This window comes from Triticum dicoccoides, chromosome 5B, assembly GCF_002162155.2.
Source record: "Triticum dicoccoides isolate Atlit2015 ecotype Zavitan chromosome 5B, WEW_v2.0, whole genome shotgun sequence".
Classification (NCBI taxonomy): domain Eukaryota; kingdom Viridiplantae; phylum Streptophyta; class Magnoliopsida; order Poales; family Poaceae; genus Triticum; species Triticum dicoccoides.
In genome coordinates this window covers 251,187,004-251,194,591 of record NC_041389.1, presented here as the reverse complement: position 1 = coordinate 251,194,591, position 7,588 = coordinate 251,187,004, and positions in this window count along the sequence as shown.

Below are 7,588 nucleotides of genomic sequence, written 5' to 3'. Positions count from 1 at the left end.
GCTCACTCCTTGCGCAGCGCCTCGAGCCGCAGCGCCTTGGTCGACTTCGCACTCTTCCCGGTCTTCAGAGCCATGGCGGAGGCGGTGGGGGAGGGCGGAGGCGTTGGTGGCGACGGCGGCAACGGGCGGCGGAGCGCTGCTATCTTTTGGCCTGGGAAGCGGAGGGGAGCGGCGGAGCTTTCTGAGGAAGAAACCGCAAGTGGCGAAGGTGGGGGAACAGCCCTTGTTTCCTCTGCTTATAAAGAGGAGAGGCGAACGTTACGCCTTTCTTGATTTAAGAATTGCCCACGATCTCTCCCACGACGCCACGTTTGATGCGTGCCGTTACGGGAGGGCGCGGTGGATACGGAGTTAGATTGGGTGTGGACTCAGGCCGCGTGTGCCCGTGCCCTATTTTGGGCCTGGCCCAACAGCGCTCGGCACCGTGTGTGGCCCAGGCCCGGGGGCTCCTGTCGGTGTACTAAAGTAGGGGTACCTTAGTATCCCGAACTTGTGCACGGGCAGTCGCAGCGGCGGCAAGGCTTGCCGGGCGTCCGCCAAGATCCTTCGCTATTCCTATTGATGCCATTCAAGAACAAAGTGTTTTAACTAAGAAGACAAGGCCCCGGCAAGAGGAGCTTGCCGGGAAGGGCAAGGCACCGGCAAGAGGAGCTTGTCAGGAGGGCCAGCCAAGAAACTTGCCGCGACGCGCCGCGCGTCCCGGCAAGACCCAGCGAGCGAGAAGCTTTCGGGTGCGACAAGACAACGGCCGCGGCAAGGCGCTTGCCGCGGCGAAGCCACCACACTCTGCGCCCACGCTCCAGCGCATCCGACAATGTGTCGCCCCAAGATCGTTCCTGGCGCACGTGGTGGGCGGCTGTGCAGCCAAGCGGTGCGAGGTGGCAAGTGGAGATGACGAGAAGGCCATCGTGGCAAGCGGTGGCACCCCAAACGGTCTTTTTCTGCACTGTTTGGGCGATCCGATGGGCATTAAATGCCCTTGTCCTCTGCCGTCAGAGTTAGGTAGGGTGCACTGTGGATAGCGGTTGTACCAACCCCTCTTTTTACCTTTTTACCTCTCTCTGCGTTGCCACCTGTCGGTAACCCCTTTAACCTATAAAAGGAGGCCCATGCGCAACGTAGAAGGGGTTGGACTCCTTCAAAAACATAGAACGCTCACGCTCTCGAGCAAGAACACGATACAAACACAAAGCAGCAGTAGGAGTTTTATCTCTCTGGAGAGCTCCGAAGCTGGGTAAAATCCCTCGCATGCTTCGCCTCGATCTGCTCTTCATGCGCCCTCTGCTCCCTACCGGACCGAAAAGGGGCCCTGCCCCATAGGTGCTCGTTTCCCACGACAAGCGGTGAACTCCATGATCGGCGCCCAACTGGATTCGATTGGTAGGGGCGCGAGGGGTTCGGAGTCCGGCGAGGAGTCCGGCACCTTGGAGTCACGAGCTTCACAAGGGATAGGGTCAGTATTCGGCTCCATCGCCGTAAAGGTTGCAGCCCCCGAGGCGGTGTCTAGCCACCCATTCTCCATCTGCACAGCCGGCTCTGAATTAAGGGTTAGAGCGGACTCGTGTGCGGCCTCCAGGGCACTGTCCGGCAGCAGAGCTAAATCATGCACATCGGCACAGTGCGGCGCGCTCGGATGTGGCTCGAATCCATCAAAGATCAAGTCTCCGCGGATGTCAGCCGTGAAGTTCAGACTTCCAAATCTGACCTGACGGCCAGGGGCGTAGCTCTCGATCTGCTCCAAATGGCCAAGCAAATCGGCCCGCAGTGCAAAGCCACCGAATATGAAGATCCGTGCGGGGAGAAAAGTCTCACCCTGGACTGCGTCGTTGTAGTTGATGATCGAAGGAGCCATCGAGCCTATCGGTGATGACACAGAGGAACCCTCAATGAAAGCACCAATGTCGGTGTCAAAACTGGCGGATCTCGGGTAGGGGGTCCCGAACTGTGCGTCTAGGCGGATGGTAACAGGGGACAAGGGACACGGTTTTTACCTAGGTTCGGGCCCTCTCGATGGGTAGTGCAAGAGTGGATCTACCACGAGATCAAGGAGGCTAAACCCTAGAAGCTAGCCTATGGTATGATTGTTGTTCTGTCCTATGGACTAAAACCCTCCAGTTTATATAGACACGGGAGAGGGCTAGGGTTACACAGAGTCGGTTACAACGGTAGGAGATCTACATATCCGTATGGCCAAGCTTGCCTTCCACGCCAAGGAAAGTCCCATCCGGACACGGGACGAAGTCTTCAATCTTGTATCTTCATAGTCTTGGAGTTCGGTCGATGATGATAGTCCGGCTATCCGGACACCCCCTAGTCTAGGACTCCCTCAGTCACCACGACACTTGGAGCCAATATCATGCTATGACCACACCATTGGTATGCAACTCATGTGATCACCACGGCACTGGCATTCAATTTCAGGTGGTGACCACACCATTGGCATCCAACTCAGGCAGTCACCATGACAATGATATCCGATTTCTATCGATGATCATGGCCATGGGGTGGCACCCTAGAGTAATAGCAACACACGACTACAAATGAAGACATGTCATAAACTTGGTTCAAGTGTTTCTACTCATAGATGATCCGACTGGTTAATTGCAAATCCTTAAGTGCGTCAGGTCCTTTATTCGACTCTAGGACGTCAATTTTTTTATGCTAATGATTTTGTTTTTCTGTTGTTGTCAAGTGGCACCGCGTAGGGGAGATGCTCATGTATAGTGACATCAACATCAACGTCGGCACCACTCTTCTTACACACTAAGCCATCTCCGCTCCCCACTCTAATCCCCAAATCCTCCTCTCATCGCCAACTCCCATGTTGTACTGTCGCCCCCTTTGCTGCCTCTCATCTCTGCAGAAGATCGCCACCACCACCATCGACCACCTCGTTGACCTCAAGTAACCCTAGGCGGGCTGATTCATCGAGAAAAAATGCAGGTAAATTCTTCTTCAATATCTTCGATTCTGGTTTAAATAAAGTGTGAATGCCATCTGTGTAGTGAATTGATGTTTGAATTCATAGTGCCCAAAGTGTTTGGACACTAGGGGTTTGTGCAACAATGGCCGCATAATGTATGCCAAAACCTTCTTCACTCCCAGTTGGCTTTGAAGACATGATGGTATATTTTTACATTGGCTGCTCTATCATTCATGGTGTGTCTGAAGTGATGTTAGTTACTTCATGAAACTGTACCAGTGTTCTATGAGTCAGGCCTTTGTTAAGGTCATGACTATGGCCGGCTGACATGCAACTAACTAACAGTCAAATCGATGTGTAAACATACATGCACCTAGTTTACATGATTGCCTCATAATTATGAAGGAGTATTGACTAGATTTTAGATCATTCACATTGGTTTATGAAAATCCTAACAATAGCTATCCATGTATAAATTAGGACAAATGCTAAGAAGATAACATTACAGCTTTGTGAAATTCATCACATAGTGCACACTTTTGTTAATGCTTGAATAGGCATATTGATCCCTTGCACATTCGTATTGTTGTTTTGTGCAAGTATGTAAAGAGAGAAATATTTTTAAATTTATAAACATGCTGACATAAGCCACTGTGAATTAATGGACAATTGGTATATATAGTTATTTATGCCTCCTAAGCATAACTATTGTAATCCTTCCATTTATCCATAGTTCATCCCATGCTTTGCAAGAAAGCAAGTTCTGGAGAAGCTGTCATTTTTTCATTTCAAAATTCCTCTGCTAAGCCCTGCTTAAAACAAAGCACGGCTTTCTTTTTTATTGTTCTCTCACAATGTCACATCCCAGATTTTTTCCAAGTCAGGTATGTTGAAAGTTTCATAGGGAATTAATTGTGTTCCAACAAAACCCCTGCTTGATTGCCAGTTAGCTAAACTTTGCTTACTTAATTGATTGCTTGAGAAGGTTGAAGGCCCTATGCAACTAGTCAAAATATAGTGAGCATGCGGTTGAAACCGAAAACAATTAAAATAGAAAGTTAAACAACTCCCCAAAAGGGGTTAAATAGAAAATAATTACCAAGGAAAATAAATAAAACAAATATTTCAAAATGAAATGAACTTGGGTTAAGTGAAAATTTGGTTGAATAAAATCAGGAGAAAACTATTTTGGAAAAATAAAATAAAATCCAAGAATTTGAAACAAAACCTAGAAAATAAAGTGCATAAATTACATGCCAAAATGTCCACTTGACGAATCATCTGAAGACATCATGCACTTCAGTCTTGTAGAGAATTATGTGCACCCATGTGTATATTGAGTAATCATCAACAATAACGAAGCCATAGAGACATGCAGTGGTAGTAAGGGTGGATTAATGAGTAGGGCCAAACAAGTCCATGTGAAGCAGCTCGAAGGGGCGTGATGTAGTCATGATTGTCTTTGAGGGATGCTTGGCCCTTGTCATTTTTCCAACTTCACAAGCACCACATAGATGATCCTTCTTGAACTTGATGCCCTCGATGCCAATGATATATTTCTTCTTCACAAGAGTCTGCAAGTTCCTCATCCCCGCATGTCCTAGCCCCCGATGCTAGAGCCAGCACTCTGAACCTTTTGCTAGAAGACATATGGCAAGCTGTGGTCCTGTAGAGAAACCCACCATACACATATCGTCTCTTTGATACCCTTCGAAGACTAGAGATTTGTCAGATTCCATAAGCACAAGGCAATGGTATTTTCCAAATATCACAATCATGTTCAGATCACAAAGCATTGAGACAGACATTAAGTTGAATCCAAGGGATTCAACAAGCATCACTTTATCCATGTATAGATCCTTAGGGATTGCAACTCTACCTAGGCCCAATACCTTGCTTTTACTAGTGTCAATGAACATGATGTGACTCTTGTTAGACAGACGTAGGGTTGAATCCATAAGAAGACTTCGATCACCAGTCATGTGGTTAGTGCATCCGCTATCCATAATCCACTCAGTAGCCTTCAGAGCCGTACCCTAGAGTGAAATTAGCGGGATAGGCTTCACCAAGAGTATTGTGAAGCACAAACATATGACGAACAAGCATATTGTCAAAGTTAAGATTCTTGTTTGATAAGATAGGATGCTCGTCAAGAAACCCTGGGACGAAATACATAGTAAGACCATTCTGGCACTTTATCTTGCATCCCGCAAGATGTTTTAGGTCCCCAGCAGTAGCGCCAAAAGCTTTTGATTTCCAGCTGGAGACCTTTCCCTGCAAAAGAAAGTTAATTCTTTTTAACCACCCTCATCTTCAGGGGTGGCTTAGAAGCAATGAGTCTAAGTGCAGCATCTGAGAACTTTGGCTTTGGAGCCCTAGCTAATAGCTTTGCACGAGGTGAATAATACTCATAAGAATATGCAAAGAAGTTCTTTGTTTTTTGAACATGGCAGTTTGGAGAAACACGCTCATATTCATGAGTTTGAGTATGGTTTCCCTGTAAAACATTGGCTCAGGGTGACCTTGTGAGGTCCTCTGTCTGTATGAAGCATTTGGACCATACGAAGCCTTTGGTCTGGGGTTATTCCCCTTCCCAGGTGGTGTCATGATGACATTCAGAGGAAACTTCTCAAGACAACTTTTGGGCACCCAGATCTTCTTCAAAGGTGGTCCATTCCTGCAGTTAGTACCAATAAACTTGGCAAACACTTCACCATTCTGATTCTTAAACAACTTATAATTGGCGTCAAAGGATTCATTAATGATAATGGGGTTAGTACAAGTGAAGCCAGATAAGGTGGATGGGTCCACTGAAGGGCCCTTTGTAGCAACCCATTTGGTTTTGGGGTACTGCTCAAGCCTCCATTAAAAACAATCAACATTCATTTTCCTCTCAAACCCAACACTCTCTTTCCTAGGGTTTCGGTTCATAATCTGTTTCTTGAGGACATCACATAGTGTCTGATGCCCTTTGAGGCTTTTGTGCATGCCTGTTTCAAGCAATGTCTTCAACCTAGTATTCTCATCAGCAATAATAGTGGTATCCTCGGAATAGGGGTTAGTCACCACATCAGCAGCTGAAGATATTGCAACATCAGCAGCAGTAGAACATTTAACAAAAAAGACAGCATTATCATGCTTAAGACATTTTAAACATGGTGGCACAAAATATTCCTGAGCGGAACTGATCTGTTGAGCGCGAAGTGAATCGTTCTCGTTTTAAAGATCTTCATGAGATGCTCTCAGTTTCTCTAGATCTTGCTTCCTTTGAAGATAATCATAGGAAAGCTTCTTATGAGTAGCTTAAAGTGTTTCATGATGGCTTCCAAGTTCCTCATACTTAACATGAAGATTTTTAATGTCTTTGACTAAGGACTGAGTTTGATTCATTTCCGCGTCCAACTGGTCATCGCTTTTTTCTAGCAACTTTTGAATATGTTCCATAGCAGTTTGTTGTTCAGTTGAAATTTTAGCAAGAGTCTTGTAGCTGGGTTTGGATTCACACTCAGAGTCATCTTCACTGGATGTTTAAAAGTAAGCATCGCATGAGTTTACCTTGGCACCTCGTGCCATGAAGCAGTAGGTCGGAGCAGAGTCGTCCTCATCATCGGCTTCAGTGTCAGCGACGTGACCATTGTATTCAGTGTTGAAGATGGACTTGGCGATGAATGCTGAAGCTAGAGCCAGGCTTGCCATGCCTGAATCAGACTCCTCCTCGGACTCGACCTCCGCCTCCTCAAAAGCAGACTCCTCCTCTGAATCCATCTCCTTGCCAACAAACGCACGAGCCTTGCTGGATGTGCTCTTCATGTGAGATGAAGACTTTGATGAAGACTTTGAAGAAGACTTTGAGGATTTCTTCTTCTTATTATTGTCATCAGAATCATATTCCTTGCTCTTCTTCTTCGTCTTAGATTCCATGTCCCATTGAGGACATTCAGAGATGTAGTGTCCAGGCTTCTTGCATTTGTGACATGTTCTCTTCTTGTGGTAACAAGAGGAAGCCTCATCATTCCTTGAGTTGGATCTTGAAGACTTTCAAAAGCGATTCCTTTTGGAGAACTTCTGGAACTTCTTCACGAGCATTGCCAGCTCCTTTCTAATGTCTTTAGGATCCTCGGAACTGTAGTCAGATTCTTCTTCAGATGAGGAAAGGACCTTTGCCTTCAAAGCACGGGTTCGACCATAGTTGGGGCCATAGATGTCTCTCTTCTCAGATAGCTGGAACTCATGTGTTGAGCCTCTCAAGTATGTCAGATGGATCAAGATCTCTGAAGTCAGGTCATTCTTGTATCATCAGGGCCAAGGTGTCAAATGAGCTGTCAAGTGATCTTAGAAGCTTCTTGATGATTTCATGCTTGATGATCTCAGTGGCGCCAAGAGCACGAAGATCATTAGTGATATTAGTGAGGTGATCAAACATGAACTAGACATTTTCATTGTCATTCCTCTTGAAGCGGTTGAAGAGATTGTGAAGAACATCAATCCTTGAGTCTCTCTGGGTTGAGACGCCTTCGCTGACCTTGGACAGCCAGTCCCAGACTAGCTTCGCAGTTTCCAGCGCACTCACATGGCCATACTATCCTTTGGTCAGCTGACCAAAGATGATGTTCTTGGCGGTCGAGTCTAGTTGAGCAAACCTCTTGACATCAGCAGTGGTGACAC